General features: G+C 44.8%; 8 non-coding genes across 8 annotated transcripts; 3 read left to right on the top strand and 5 right to left on the bottom strand.

The window, feature by feature from the left end:
* Window positions 1–404: 404 nt before the first annotated feature.
* LOC130102396 (U4 spliceosomal RNA) lies at window positions 405–545 on the bottom strand. The gene has a single exon (XR_008809206.1). It is a non-coding gene; the product is annotated as a U4 spliceosomal RNA (small nuclear RNA).
* Window positions 546–2,579: 2,034 nt separating this feature from the next.
* Window positions 2,580–2,661, top strand: trnas-gcu (transfer RNA serine (anticodon GCU)). Its single transcript has one exon. It is a non-coding gene; the product is annotated as a tRNA-Ser (tRNA).
* A 144-nt stretch (window positions 2,662–2,805) lies between these two features.
* On the top strand, window positions 2,806–2,887 carry trnas-gcu (transfer RNA serine (anticodon GCU)). Its single transcript has one exon. It is a non-coding gene; the product is annotated as a tRNA-Ser (tRNA).
* Window positions 2,888–4,401: 1,514 nt separating this feature from the next.
* Window positions 4,402–4,542, bottom strand: LOC130102127 (U4 spliceosomal RNA). Its single transcript, XR_008809134.1, has one exon. It is a non-coding gene; the product is annotated as a U4 spliceosomal RNA (small nuclear RNA).
* An 870-nt stretch (window positions 4,543–5,412) lies between these two features.
* On the top strand, window positions 5,413–5,494 carry trnas-gcu (transfer RNA serine (anticodon GCU)). The gene has a single exon. It is a non-coding gene; the product is annotated as a tRNA-Ser (tRNA).
* Window positions 5,495–6,756: 1,262 nt separating this feature from the next.
* LOC130102331 (U4 spliceosomal RNA) lies at window positions 6,757–6,897 on the bottom strand. Its single transcript, XR_008809192.1, has one exon. It is a non-coding gene; the product is annotated as a U4 spliceosomal RNA (small nuclear RNA).
* Window positions 6,898–9,162: 2,265 nt separating this feature from the next.
* On the bottom strand, window positions 9,163–9,303 carry LOC130102327 (U4 spliceosomal RNA). Its single transcript, XR_008809191.1, has one exon. It is a non-coding gene; the product is annotated as a U4 spliceosomal RNA (small nuclear RNA).
* A 5,589-nt stretch (window positions 9,304–14,892) lies between these two features.
* On the bottom strand, window positions 14,893–15,033 carry LOC130102428 (U4 spliceosomal RNA). The gene has a single exon (XR_008809213.1). It is a non-coding gene; the product is annotated as a U4 spliceosomal RNA (small nuclear RNA).
* Window positions 15,034–15,665: the final 632 nt, after the last annotated feature.

Here is a 15,665-nt window from a genome sequence, read left to right as displayed (position 1 = left end):
ACTTTTTATCCGCTGTTATCAGTGGCCCTGTTTACTAGCCTGCTGTGGAGGGAGGGCTGTAGCGCAGCAGAGAGCAAGGGGGTGGGACCTGTAAGTTGTGCTTGTTCAAATTTTCAGGCTAAGTCAACGTTTTCTCAAAACTCCCTACTGCAGCTTTAATATAATATAATTATAGCTGCAGAAAATGCTCATGTTAATTTCTTAAAACATTGTTGAGGACAGGGTCAATACAAGAAGCCCCCTGGTGCATGGATATGACCATTAGAAATACAAAAACACATTCTAAGGGAGGTCCTAATCCTGGCTACACCAGCCTTATTCAAGCTCATGCTTTCGCCACCACAGCGAAAGCAGCACGTTCAGGGAGCCAAAACACAATTCTTTTTTTTCAACAAGTCACGAAGCCTCATAAGAAGCTGACAAAAATTGCCAAGGCTGACTGTATTTCAAGTCATCCCAGCGGGGTATTGGGTAAAGTTTTCAACCAGCAAAGATCACGTCTCGGATGAGCCACATAGACTACGATATTGCCTCTGCGAAAGAATGCCTGGCGAAGGTAGCGACGTCTCCCGTGCTTTTATCTGGACATGTAACGACAGGGTGGTATCAAGCTTTAAACTGCCATGTAATAAGCTTTTTGGCACTGACGGCTGCATGGTGTGTCTACGAAACAGGCGAGTGATGTGCACAAAAAGGTTTATTCATTGTTCTCTCTTCACTCAAAGAACAAAAAGTGTGCTGCTTTCGTAATTTTGGGGGGAAAGAATTATGGGTATCCTGGTAGCAAAGGGGCGGAGTTATAACGCTCAATCTCCAAGAATATGTTTGAGTTCGGGATCGATTCGACGAGCCCCCTACGAGGTTGGGTAGGATAATGAAGAGTGCAAGGACACTGCAAACATATTCTGAGAGAGGTCCAATGCAAGCTATGCTGCCTTTTTCTCGACACAGGCGTACTCTCTAGGTTCTTTCCAACAAAGCAGAAGCAGCACAGAAAATAAACATAAGCACATCGCCCTCTATCAACACAGTTGTGAGTCTCCTAACCCATAGAACCCAATGCTCCTTGCAGGTCAGTCGAAGGGTTACCGTCAACTGACCTGCAAAGCCGTTCAAAGTACCTTGCTGCCAACTTTAACAACATCACCCTTAAAATAGCTGCAGAAACACACCACAGCCCAGCTTCGGGCAGACGTGCCGGCGAGTGACAAGGTGGCCGAGTGGTTAAGGCGATGGACTGCTAATCCATTGTGCTCTGCACGCGTGGGTTCGAATCCCATCCTCGTCGATTGATGTCTTTAGTGTTTCGAGAGAGCCAAGTGCGCCTGGAAAAGCCGTTCAAAGTACCTTGCTGCCAACTTTGACGACATCATCCTTAAAATAGCTGCAGAAACACACCACAGCCCAGCTTCGGGCAGACGTGCGGGCGAGTGACGAGGTGGCCGAGTGGTTAAGGCGATAGACTGCTAATCCATTGTGCTCTGCACGCGTGGGTTCGAATCCCATCCTCGTCGTATGATGTCTTTAGTGTTTCGAGAGAGCCAAGTGCGCCTGGCAGCGAATTTTTTTTTGCAGGGTGGTAGGGGAAGAATCATTAATAGTCATTGGGGAACTCATCCGCAATTGGTTCGCTGTCACACGTCACTCAGATTGACATGGCAGGTCAAGACGGTGTCCCCGCAAAGATACAGAAGTTCGCGAAGTTCGTGAGCGGTCTCCGCACAAATCTCCCGGATTTGGATAACCAAATGTTGACAGGTATGACTTACCTTCGTGAAAGTGTCTGTTGTCACGAAGGAGACGATGTCTGTTTTCTCTATCACATCTCATTAGAGATGCGTCACGGCGAGCCAATCAGGGACGAGTTCCCCAATGAATATTAACGAGTCTTCCCCTACCACCCTGCAAAAAAAAAAATCGCCGCCTGGCAAAGCCGTTCAATGAACTTTGCTGCCAACTTTAACAACATCATCCTTAAAATAGCTGCAGAAACACACCACAGCCCAGCTTCGGGCAGACGTGCCGGCGAGTGACGAGGTGGCCGAGTGGTTAAGGCGATGGACTACTAATCCATTATGCTGCCTTTTTCTCGACACAGGCGTTCTCTCTAGGTTCTTTCAAACAAAGCAGAAGCAGCACAGAAAAGAAACATAAGCACATCTCCCTCTATCAACACAGTTGTGAGTCTCCTAACCCATAGAACCCAATGCTCCTTGCAGGTCAGTCGAAGGGTTACCGTCAACTGACCTGCAAAGCCGTTCAAAGTACCTTGCTGACAACTTTAACAACATCATCCTTAAAATAGCTGCAGAAACACACGACAGCCCAGCTTCGGGCAGACTTGCAGGCGAGTGAAGAGGTGGCCGAGTGGTTAAGGCGATGGACTGCTAATCCATTGTGCTCTGCACGCGTGGGTTTGAATCCCATCCTCGTCGATTGATGTCTTTAGTGTTTCGAGAGAGCCAAGTGCGCCTGGAAAAGCTGTTCAAAGTACCTTGCTGCCAACTTTAACAACATCATCCTTAAAATAGCTGCAGAAACACACCACAGCCCAGCTTCGGGCAGACTTGCAGGCGAGTGACGAGGTGGCCGAGTGGTTAAGGCGATGGACTGCTAATCCATTGTGCTCTGCACGCGTGGGTTCGAATCCCATCCTCGTCGTTTGATGTCTTTAGTGTTTCGAGAGAGCCAAGTGCGACTGGCAAAGCCGTTCAATGAACTTTGCTGCCAACTTTAACAACATCATCCTTAAAATAGCTGCAGAAACACACCACAGCCCAGCTTCGGGCAGACGTGCCAGCGAGTGACGAGGTGGCCGAGTGGTTAAGGCGATGGACTGCTAATCCATTGTGCTCTGCACGCGTGGGTTCGAATCCCATCCTCGTCGATTGATGTCTTTAGTGTTTCGAGAGAGCCAAGTGCGCCTGGAAAAGCCGTTCAAAGTACCTTGCTGCCAACTTTGACGACATCATCCTTAAAATAGCTGCAGAAACACACCACAGCCCAGCTTCGTGCAGGCGAGTGACGAGGTGGCCGAGTGGTTAAGGCGATAGACTGCTAATCCATTGTGCTCTGCACGCGTGGGTTCGAATCCCATCCTCGTCGTATGATGTCTTTAGTGTTTCGAGAGAGCCAAGTGCGCCTGGCAAAGCCGTTCAAAGTACCTTGCTGCCAACTTTAACGACCTCATCCTTAAAGCTGCTGTAGGTAACTTTTGAAAAAATGTATTTGCTAAAACTGTCATTATGTCCTGACAGTAGAATATGAGACAGATAATCTGTGTAAAAATCACGCTCCTCTGGCTCCTCCTAGTGGTCCTATTGCCATTTGCAAGAAATACACGCTCCCGGTCAGAAACAACCGGAATGTCTTAGAAGTGTCAATCACGCTCGTGTACGCGCTGATCACACCCCTCTCTTGCACAGCGCGAGCGCGTACCGTCGTTCAAACTCAAGATTTCCGGCGTGCTGCAGCTGTGCTTATGACGGAGAAACAACCTAAACTGCCAATTCTCGAGTGACACCTGCTCATAAAACAAAGAGGTAAAAGGAAAAAGACTGATGACGATAAACAAGCGAAAAAGAAAGAATTACACAGAGCCCATTGACTCGGTGTCAAAACTCTAGCCGCATAACATGTAGATAAAATGTCACGCACTCTGCTAAGCAACAATTAAAACCTGCTAATTCACTGGCTTGTCATGTTGCTGAAATAATGTACTAGCACACCTTATCTAGCATTATATATCGCTAGAATAATTACTTACATACTCTAACGTTAGTTACCGTTATCTTACTAGCTATTTATAACTTATAGAAAGAGTGCAACGATAAAGTTACATGTAGGCCATTGCAAAATACATAATGATTTGAGGACCAAGTTTGTAGTCAAAGTATGGGCAGGCCATAGTCAATGTAAAGCATATTATTGACGTTTAGTCCCTATTAGTAAATGTGCCATATAACTTTTTATCCGCTGTTATCAGTGGCCCTGTTTACTAGCCTGCGCGTTCACGACAGGCTCCGCTGTGCAGGACGAGCTGTGGAGGGAGGGCTGTAGCGCAGCAGAGAGCAAGGGGGTGGGACCTGTAAGTTGTGCTTGTTCAAATTTTCAGGCTAAGTCAACGTATTCTCAAAACTCCCTACTGCAGCTTTAATATAATATAATTATAGCTGCAGAAAATGCTCATGTTAATTTCTTAAAACATTGTTGAGGACAGGGTCAATACAAGATGCCCCCTGGTGCATGGATATGACCATTAGAAATACAAAAACACATTCTAAGGGAGGTCCAAATCCGGGCTACACCAGCCTTATTCAAGCTCATGCTTTCGCCACCACAGCGAAAGCAGCACGTTCAGGGAGCCAAAACACAATTCTTTTTTTTCAACAAGTCACGAAGCCTCATAAGAAGCCGACAAAAATTGCCAAGGCTGACTGTATTTCAAGTCATCCCAGCGGGGTATTGGGTAAAGTTTTCAACCAGCAAAGATCACGTCTCGGATGAGCCTCATAGACTACGATATTGCCTCTGCGAAAGAATGCCTGGCGAAGGTAGCGACGTCTCCCGTGCTTTTATCTGGACATGTAACGACAGGGTGGTATCAAGCTTTAAACTGCTATGTAATAAGCTTTTTGGCACTGACGGCTGCATGGTGTGTCTACGAAACAGGCGAGTGATGTGCACAAAAAGGTTTATTCATTGTTCTCTCTTCACTCAAAGAACAAAAAGTGTGCTGCTTTCGTAATTTTGGGGGGAAAGAATTATGGGTATCCTGGTAGCAAAGGGGCGGAGTTATAACGCTCAATCTCCAAGAATATGTTTGCCGAGCACCCTACGAGGTTGGGTAGGATAATGAAGAGTGCAAGGACACTGCAAACATATTCTGAGAGAGGTCCAATGCAAGCTATGCTGCCTTTTTCTCGACACAGGCGTTCTCTCTAGGTTCTTTCCAACAAAGCAGAAGCAGCACAGAAAATAAACATAAGCACATCTCCCTCTATCAACACAGTTGTGAGTCTCCTAACCCATAGAACCCAATGCTCCTTGCAGGTCAGTCGAAGGGTTACCGTCAACTGACCTGCAAAGCCGTTCAAAGTACCTTGCTGACAACTTTAACAACATCATCCTTAAAATAGCTGCAGAAACACACCACAGCCCAGCTTCGGGCAGACTTGCAGTCGAGTGACGAGGTGGCCGAGTGGTTAAGGTGATGGACTGCTAATCCATTGTGCTCTGCACGCGTGGGTTCGAATCCCATCCTCGTCGTTTGATGTCTTTAGTGTTTGGAGAGAGCCAAGTGCGACTGGCAAAGCCGTTCAATGAACTTTGCTGCCAACTTTAACAACATCATCCTTAAAATAGCTGCAGAAACACACCACAGCCCAGCTTCGGGCAGACGTGCAGGCGAGTGACGAGGTGGCCGAGTGGTTAAGGCGATGGACTGCTAATCCATTGTGCTCTGCACGCGTGGGTTCGAATCCCATCCTCGTCGTATGATGTCTTTAGTGTTTCGAGAGAGCCAAGTGCGCCTGGCAAAGCCGTTCAAAGTACCTTGCTGCCAACTTTAACGACATCATCCTTAAAGCTGCTGTAGGTAACTTTTGAAAAAATGTATTTGCTAAAACTGTCATTATGTCCTGACAGTAGAATATGAGACAGATAATCTGTGTAAAAATCAAGCTCCTCTGGCTCCTCCTAGTGGTCCTATTGCCATTTGCAAGAAATACACGCTCCCGGTCAGAAACAACCGGAATGTCTTAGAAGTGTCAATCACGCTCGTGTACGCGCTGATCACACCCCTCTCTTGCACAGCGCGAGCGCGTACCGTCGTTCAAACTCAAGATTTCCGGCGTGCTGCAGCTGTGCTTATGACGGAGAAACAACCTAAACTGCCAATTCTCGAGTGACACCTGCTCATAAAACAAAGAGGTAAAAGGAAAAAGACTGATGACGATAAACAAGCGAAAAAGAAAGAATTACACAGAGCCCATTGACTCGGTGTCAAAACTCTAGCCGCATAACATGTAGATAAAATGTCACGCACTCTGCTAAGCAACAATTAAAACCTGCTAATTCACTGGCTTGTCATGTTGCTGAAATAATGTACTAGCACACCTTATCTAGCATTATATATCGCTAGAATAATTACTTACATACTCTAACGTTAGTTACCGTTATCTTACTAGCTATTTATAACTTATAGAAAGAGTGCAACGATAAAGTTACATGTAGGCCATTGCAAAATACATAATGATTTGAGGACCAAGTTTGTAGTCAAAGTATGGGCAGGCCATAGTCAATGTAAAGCATATTATTGACGTTTAGTCCCTATTAGTAAATGTGCCATATAACTTTTTATCCGTTGTTATCAGTGGCCCTGTTTACTAGCCTGCTGTGGAGGGAGGGCTGTAGCGCAGCAGAGAGCAAGGGGGTGGGACCTGTAAGTTGTGCTTGTTCAAATTTTCAGGCTTAGTCAACGTTTTCTCAAAACTCCCTACTGCAGCTTTAATATAATATAATTATAGCTGCAGAAAATGCTCATGTTAATTTCTTAAAACATTGTTGAGGACAGGGTCAATACAAGAAGCCCCCTGGTGCATGGATATGACCATTAGAAATACAAAAACACATTCTGAGGGAGGTCCAAATCCTGGCTACACCAGCCTTATTCAAGCTCATGCTTTCGCCACCACAGCGAAAGCAGCACGTTCAGGGAGCCAAAACACAATTCTTTTTTTTCAACAAGTCACGAAGCCTCATAAGAAGCCGACAAAAATTGCCAAGGCTGACTGTATTTCAAGCCATCCCAGCGGGGTATTGGGTAAAGTTTTCAACCAGCAAAGATCACGTCTCGGATGAGCCTCATAGACTACGATATTGCCTCTGCAAAAGAATGCCTGGCGAAGGTAGCGACGTCTCCCGTGCTTTTATCTGGACATGTAACGACAGGGTGGTATCAAGCTTTAAACTGCCATGTAATAAGCTTTTTGGCACTGACGGCTGCATGGTGTGTCTACGAAACAGGCGAGTGATGTGCACAAAAAGGTTTATTCATTGTTCTCTCTTCACTCAAAGAACAAAAAGTGTGCTGCTTTCGTAATTTTGGGGGGAAAGAATTATGGGTATCCTGGTAGCAAAGGGGCGGAGTTATAACGCTCAATCTCCAAGAATATGTTTGAGTTCGGGATCGATTCGACGAGCCCCCTACGAGGTTGGGTAGGATAATGAAGAGTGCAAGGACACTGCAAACATATTCTGAGAGAGGTCCAATGCAAGCTATGCTGCCTTTTTCTCGACACAGGCGTTCTCTCTAGGTTCTTTCCAACAAAGCAGAAGCAGCACAGAAAATAAACATAAGCACATCTCCCTCTATCAACACAGTTGTGAGTCTCCTAACCCATAGAACCCAATGCTCCTTGCAGGTCAGTCGAAGGGTTACCGTCAACTGACCTGCAAAGCCGTTCAAAGTACCTTGCTGCCAACTTTAACAACATCATCCTTAAAATAGCTGCAGAAACACACCACAGCCCAGCTTCGGGCAGACTTGCTGGCGAGTGACGAGGTGGCCGAGTGGTTAAGGCGATGGACTGCTAATCCATTGTGCTCTGCACGTGTGGGTTCGAATCCCATCCTCGTCGATTGATGTCTTTAGTGTTTCGAGAGAGCCAAGTGCGCCTGGAAAAGCCGTTCAAAGTACCTTGCTGCCAACTTTAACAACATCATCCTTAAAATAGCTGCAGAAACACACCACAGCCCAGCTTCGGGCAGACTTGCAGGCGAGTGACGAGGTGGCCGAGTGGTTAAGGCGATGGACTGCTAATCCATTGTGCTCTGCACGCGTGGGTTCGAAACCCATCCTCGTCGTTTGATGTCTTTAGTGTTTCGAGAGAGCCAAGTGCGCCTGGCAAAGCGGTACAAAGTACCTTGCTGCCAACTTTAACGACATCATCCTTAAAGCTGCTGTAGGTAACTTTTGAAAAAATGTATTTGCTAAAACTGTCATTATGTCCTGACAGTAGAATATGAGACAGATAATCTGTGTAAAAATCACGCTCCTTTGGCTCCTCCTAGTGGTCCTATTGCCATTTGCAAGAAATACACGCTCCCGGTCAGAAACAACCGGAATGTCTTAGAAGTGTCAATCACACTCGTGTACGCGCTGATCACACCCCTCTCTTGCACAGCGCGAGCGCGTACCGTCGTTCAAACTCAAGATTTCCGGCGTGCTGCAGCTGTGCTTATGACGGAGAAACAACCTAAACTGCCAATTCTCGAGTGACACCTGCTCATAAAACAAAGAGGTAAAAGGAAAAAGACTGATGACGATAAACAAGCGAAAAAGAAAGAATTACACAGAGCCCATTGACTCGGTGTCAAAACTCTAGCCGCATAACATGTAGATAAAATGTCACGCACTCTGCTAAGCAACAATTAAAACCTGCTAATTCACTGGCTTGTCATGTTGCTGAAATAATGTACTAGCACACCTTATCTAGCATTATATATCGCTAGAATAATTACTTACATACTCTAACGTTAGTTACCGTTATCTTACTAGCTATTTATAACTTATAGAAAGAGTGCAACGATAAAGTTACATGTAGGCCATTGCAAAATACATAATGATTTGAGGACCAAGTTTGTAGTCAAAGTATGGGCAGGCCATAGTCAATGTAAAGCATATTATTGACGTTTAGTCCCTATTAGTAAATGTGCCATATAACTTTTTATCCGCTGTTATCAGTGGCCCTGTTTACCAGCCTGCGCGTTCACGACAGGCTCCGCTGTGGAGGACGAGCTGTGGAGGGAGGGCTGTAGCGCAGCAGAGAGCAAGGGGGTGGGACCTGTAAGTTGTGCTTGTTCAAATTTTCAGGCTTAGTCAACGTTTTCTCAAAACTCCCTACTGCAGCTTTAATATAATATAATTATAGCTGCAGAAAATGCTCATGTTAATTTCTTAAAACATTGTTGAGGACAGGGTCAATACAAGAAGCCCCCTGGTGCATGGATATGACCATTAGAAATACAAAAACACATTCTGAGGGAGGTCCAAATCCTGGCTACACCAGCCTTATTCAAGCTCATGCTTTCGCCACCACAGCGAAAGCAGCACGTTCAGGGAGCCAAAACACAATTCTTTTTTTTCAACAAGTCACGAAGCCTCATAAGAAGCCGACAAAAATTGCCAAGGCTGACTGTATTTCAAGCCATCCCAGCGGGGTATTGGGTAAAGTTTTCAACCAGCAAAGATCACGTCTCGGATGAGCCTCATAGACTACGATATTGCCTCTGCAAAAGAATGCCTGGCGAAGGTAGCGACGTCTCCCGTGCTTTTATCTGGACATGTAACGACAGGGTGGTATCAAGCTTTAAACTGCCATGTAATAAGCTTTTTGGCACTGACGGCTGCATGGTGTGTCTACGAAACAGGCGCGTGATGTGCACAAAAAGGTTTATTCATTGTTCTCTCTTCACTCAAAGAACAAAAAGTGTGCTGCTTTCGTAATTTTGGGGGGAAAGAATTATGGGTATCCTGGTAGCAAAGGGGCGGAGTTATAACGCTCAATCTCCAAGAATATGTTTGAGTTCGGGATCGATTCGACGAGCCCCCTACGAGGTTGGGTAGGATAATGAAGAGTGCAAGGACACTGCAAACATATTCTGAGAGAGGTCCAATGCAAGCTATGCTGCCTTTTTCTCGACACAGGCGTTCTCTCTAGGTTCTTTCCAACAAAGCAGAAGCAGCACAGAAAATAAACATAAGCACATCTCCCTCTATCAACACAGTTGTGAGTCTCCTAACCCATAGAACCCAATGCTCCTTGCAGGTCAGTCGAAGGGTTACCTTCAAGGAGGTGGGCTGTGGCCTTATATTTCACAGAGTGGTTGAGAGTGACGTGTGTTGATGCTGTGCCCCACCGTGTGTGTTTGAAGTGAAGTTACGGCATGCTTACTATACCGAATTCTGTCACGTGCCCATCGGCCTTGCCCTGTGTTGCAGTTTGGAGTTGCTGAGGAAGAGATTAAGTGACGGTGGAATTTAAAGCTTGCTGTGTTTTGATTCGTCGTTGATGCTGTTCTGGAGAGCGGAGGAAATCCAGTTATCTGCTGTCTTGAGTGTCCCCCATCTAAAGCCTCTTGCATTCTGTTCCATCATCACTGTTGTGGAGAGCGGAGGAGACCCAGGTATCTGTTGTTCTGAGTGTTGTACATTCCAAGCTTGCTGTGTTCTGATTCATCATTGATGCTGTTCTGAAGAGCGGAGGAAATCCAGTTATCTGCTGTTCTGAGTGTCCCCCGTCTAAAGCTGCTGCATTCTGTTCCATCATCACTGTTGTGGAGAGCGGAGGAAACCCAGGTATCTGTTGTTCTGAGTGTTGTTCATTCCAAGCCTGCTGTGTTCTGATTCATCATTGATGCTGTTCTGGAGAACGGAGGAAATCCAGTTATCTGCTGTTCTGAGTGTCCCCCTCCTAAAGCCACTTGCATTCTGTTCCATCATCACCGATGTGGAGAGCGGAGGGAACCCAGGTATCTGTTGTTCTGAGTGTCGCACATTCTAAGCCTGCTGTATGCTAATTCATCATTGATGCTGTCCCGGAGAACGGAGGAAATCCAGTTATCTGTTGTTCTGAGTGGTGTACAGTCTAAGCCTGCTGTGTTCTGATTCATCATTGATGCTGTTCTGGAGAACGGAGGAAATCCAGTTATCTGCTGTTCTGGGTGTCCCCCATCTAAGGCCGCTTGCATACTGTTCCATCATCACTGTTGTGGAGAGTGGAGGAAACCCAGGTATCTGTTGTTCTGAGTGTTGTACATTCCAAGCCTGCTGTGTTCTGATTCGTCATTGATGCTGTCCTGGAGAACGGAGGAAATCCAGTTATCTGTTGTTCTGAGTGTTGTACATTCCAAGCCTGCTGTGTTCTGATTCATCATTGATGCTGTCCTGGAGAACGGAGGAAATCCAGTTATCTGCTGTTCTGAGTGTCCCCCATCTAAAGCCGCTTGCATTCTGTGTTATCAACACTGCCGTGGAGAGCGAAGAAAATCCAGTGTTTGCTGTTCGGGGTGTTACCCCTAAGGCCTGCTGACTCCAGGAGCTGGTCGATTGTCCGGACTTGCCGATCTGACCACCCAGTCAGCCTTCTCGCCAGCCCTCCGAAAACTTTCCGTTACCCGTTGTATGGGGAAGAACCTACTGTACTTGGAGTGCCCACTTGCTGTCCGGTCGACGTCTGTCACCGTCGTGAGCTTCTGTATCCGCTATACTGGGAGGAACCAATTGTACTTGGAGTACCTACTGGCTGTCCAGTCGACGCCCCTTTCACAGCCGTAAGCTTTCTGCACCTACTGTACAGGGAAGAGCCAACCGTACTCGAAACACTCACCTGCTGTCTAGTCGACGCCTTTCTACAGCTGTAAGCTCCCTGTATCCCCTGTATAGGGAAGAACCAACCATACTCGAAATACTCACCCGTTGGCTGGTGGACGCCGTTCTACAGCCGTAAGTTGCTGCACCTACTATACTGGGAAGAACCAACCGTACTCGCAATACTCACCTGTTGTCTGGTCGACGCCTTTCCACAGCTGTAAGCTCTCCGCACCCACCGTCTAGGGAAGAACCAACCGTACCTGGAGTACCTACTTGCTGTCCAGTCGACGCCCCTCTTCACCGCTGTAAACTTTCTGCACTTGAGAGATCGAGAAGAGTACATTCTACTTAGAGCCCGAGAAGGATAAGCCGTGCTTAGAGTACTTACCTGCTGTCCAATCCACGTCCCCTCCATAGCCGAGAGCCTTGGCATCCGAAAAGTCTGAGGGGTTGAGTGGACCGAGTCCTCGCCTGTTGTCCGGCCGACGTCCCGGCGGCCACTGGATGCTGGGGAGGAAGGAGGAGTTTTAATTAGGATCTACAAATTCTTTTAATCAATAAAGTCTGTTACATTTTTACTTTCCTTGTCTGCTTGGTTTATGGTCCGCTCCTCAGTGGTACTCATTCTAAAGGGAGGGTGTAGACCCGGTCGACCCTCCCGACCTGTGACATTATTATAGTGTTTGTTCGATTGTAGGCTATATTCAAACTAATTAATCCGCAACTGTGAAATATGTATGATAAAATGTATACTTTAGTATATAATACAAAGAAAGATTACATTTGAAAATATAGTTAAAATTTTAATTGTTGTTGTAATTGTAACCTTTTTATAAAAATAGCAAAAATATATGTAGGCTACATATAATTAAATCTTAGGTAAATCTTAAAAGCTCAATATAAGCCTCCTCTTTAAATTATTTGTATTGTGTTTTATTAGTGACACATTTGGGATACATTCCCAAACTTTCTGTGAAAACAGTATGATAATTAACTGCACAATTACTAGAAATTTTTACATTTGATATTATACAATTTGCAAGCACAATTTGAAAAATAAATAAATAATTGGAACTGTGAACCAATTTTGTATTATATAGGCCTATATATATATATACAGTGTTGGGAAGGATACTTTCAAAATGTATTTCGTTACAGAATACAGAATACATGCCCAAAAATGTAATTTGTAACGTATTCCATTACATTACTCAATCTAAGTATTGTATTCTGAATACTTGGATTACTTTCACAAGTAATACATAATTTCCATTCAACTTTTTGCCTGAAACAAATAATAATAATTAAAAAGAGTTTAGCTTTTAACACCTTTTACATGACACCGTTTCTTTTCTTGGCCATTGGTTAAAAGATTTTTTTTTTTTTACAGAAAAACACTTTTTCAGTAAAAAAAAAAGATTTCAGTGCTTCTGATGTTCTCTTGTATAAGCCTACTTTCCTTATGTGGGCTTCTAGGTCGCTATCAAAGCGGCAATCACTTGTTTAGCATTCATGTAAACACTACATTTAGTTTCATCAATCTGAATGAATTCAGTCGATTGAAACAAAAGGTGTGCATAAACATAATGAATGGCGACTGTAGAAAGCAAAAGCCGAATCCCCGACATTTTGGGTGATCTAGAAATGGGCGGCCGGACGCATTTATTTAGGTCCAAAAAGAAGACATGTCCGGGAAAAAGAGGACGTATGGTCACCCTAACGTTAATGTCAAATGGGGCTAGTCAGTCTTTCAACGGCTCGGGGGCTAGTAAATCAGCACATAGGAGAATGTGAAGTAAATGAAGTCGCACGTCAACTAAGCAGGTAGCTACCGGATATATAACTATAAAATAGCAAGGTGACTAGTAAAACTGCAGGAGACGACTAACGTTAATAAAAAAAAAAAAAAAAAAAACGTACTTTAAGATGCTTCTTCAGGTTGGAGGTGGAGTCTTTGGACGCTGAAAGGAGGTTAGTTGCTGGCAAGCAGAGGTTGCACTGCACAGTTATATTTCGTCCCTCTCCCTTCTCTTTCTTTACCGTAAAATACTGTTTAAATTTCCAAGATATAAATGCATTCTTGCTCTGCTGTTGTTTCGGCTCCATCTCTAGCTCCCGCTGCACCTCTTCCAACTCCATTGACTGATCACGCACGCAAACCGCGCATTTTTTTCGTTTTCATATTGGGGCTTCTGGGAAATTTTGAGTTGCCTTAATTTATTTAGAGAGAGAATAAACTCGTGAAACAGAGAAGTATCGTCATGTAATCCATTGATTTCAACAATGTAACTGTATTCTAAATACCAACTATTTAAATTGTAACTGTAACGGAATACAGTTACTCATAATTTGTATTCTGAATACGTAACGTCGGTACATGTATTCCGTTACTCCCCAACACTGTATATATATATATATATATATATATATATATATATTGTCATTGCATTCTTGTGGCTCAGTGACACACCTGAATGAAAGGGTCATTAGTATGCAGCCCCATTATGCGCTCATTATGCGGGCCCATTGTCTTCTCAGGTGTGAATCACAGCAGGTCACACCCCTGCGCATATTGCCTTTCCAAACAAAAAGTGTCATTTTTAAATTTAATCTATTGTTTTAAGTGAATGATAAGGCAGGATGATTTTCAGATCATTTTGAAGAAAAAACTCTAGGCGACAACATCCATTAGTCAAAAGTCTTGTGGACACATATTTAGTATGTGTTTTGTGGCCTTATTTCAGAAACTTTAAGTTTTAGTTTTTTCAATAACCACGCATAAACAATATTCTCTCAAAAATACAAAAATGTACATACATGTTGATAACACATTATGGTAGCCCTGTGTGTGCTAAATAGAGTGTAATTACACCTTTGCCAGTAATATGTTTATAAGCAACTGAAAAAAGCACAAATGTCAGAGTATGTCAAAACATCTCAAGGACCCCAAAAACACCTTGGACCCCAGAGGGTTAAAATAGCTGCAGAAACACACCACAGCCCAGCTTCGGGCAGACGTGCAGGCGAGTGACGAGGTGGCCGAGTGGTTAAGGCGATGGACTGCTAATCCATTGTGCTCTGCACGCGTGGGTTAGAATCCCATCCTCGTCGTTTAATGTTAGGCGAGTGGCTGAGTGGTTAAGGCGATGGACTGCTAATCCACTCTGCTCTGTGCGCATGGGTCTGAGTCCCATCCTTGGTGTTTAGTTTCACAGAGAGCCTAGTGAACAGGTCAACCGCAGGGGTGCCGCTCAAGGCGAGGTTTAGCTGAATTGCATTTTTACTATAGCTGCAGAAAATGCTCATGTTAATTTCTTAAAACATTGTTGAGGACAGGATCAATACAAGAAGCCCCCTGGTGCATGGATATGACCATTAGAAATACAAAAACACATTCTAAGGGAGGTCCAAATCCTGGCTACACCAGCCTTCTTCAAGCTCATGCTTTCGCCACCACAGCGAAAGCAGCACGTTCAAGGAGCCAAAGCACAATTCTTTTTTTTCAACAAGTCACGAAGCCTCATAAGAGGCCGACAAAAATTGCCAAAGCTGACTGTATTTCAAGTCATCCCAGCGGGGTATTGGGTAAAGTTTTCAACCAGCAAAGATCACGTCTTGGATGAGCCTCATAGACTACGATATTGCCTATGCGAAAGAATGCCGGCGAAGGTAACGACGTCTCCCGTGCTTTTATCTGGACATGGATTGACAGGGTGGTATCAAGCTTTAAACTGCCATGTAATAAGCTTTTTGGCACTGACGGCTGCATGGTGTGTCTACGAAACAGGCGAGTGATGTGCACAAAAAGGTTTATTCAGTGTTCTCTCTTCATTCAAAGAACAAAAAGTGTGCTGCTTTCGTAATTTTGGGGGGAGAGAATTATGGGTATCCTGGTAGCAAAGGGGCGGAGTTATTACGCTCAATCTCCAAGAATATGTTTGAGTTCGGGATTGATTCGACGAGCCCCCTATGAGGTTGGGTAGGATAATGAAGAGTGCAAGGACACTGCAAACAGACACCACTGGGGTTGACCTGTTCTCTAGGCTCTATGTGAAACTAAACACCAAGGATAGGACTCTAACCCAAGTCTAAGCGCAGAACACAGTGAACACAGTGAAACTCTCCTGGCCGTGGTGTTAATCCGCCAGCTATTTTTAAGTATGATGACGTTATCGTTGGCACTAAAGGGATTTGCCAGGCGCACTTGGCTCTCTTGAACACTAAAGACATTAAACGACGAGGATGGGATTCGAACCCACGCGTGCAGAGCACAATGGATTAGCAGTCCACT

This window comes from Rhinichthys klamathensis, unplaced genomic scaffold (assembly GCF_029890125.1).
Source record: "Rhinichthys klamathensis goyatoka isolate OS25496 unplaced genomic scaffold, OSU_Roscu_1.1 h1tg000011l_1, whole genome shotgun sequence".
NCBI classification, from domain to species: domain Eukaryota; kingdom Metazoa; phylum Chordata; class Actinopteri; order Cypriniformes; family Leuciscidae; genus Rhinichthys; species Rhinichthys klamathensis.
Note: the sequence above shows the minus strand (reverse complement) of the source record. Positions and strands in the feature narration are given on the sequence as shown.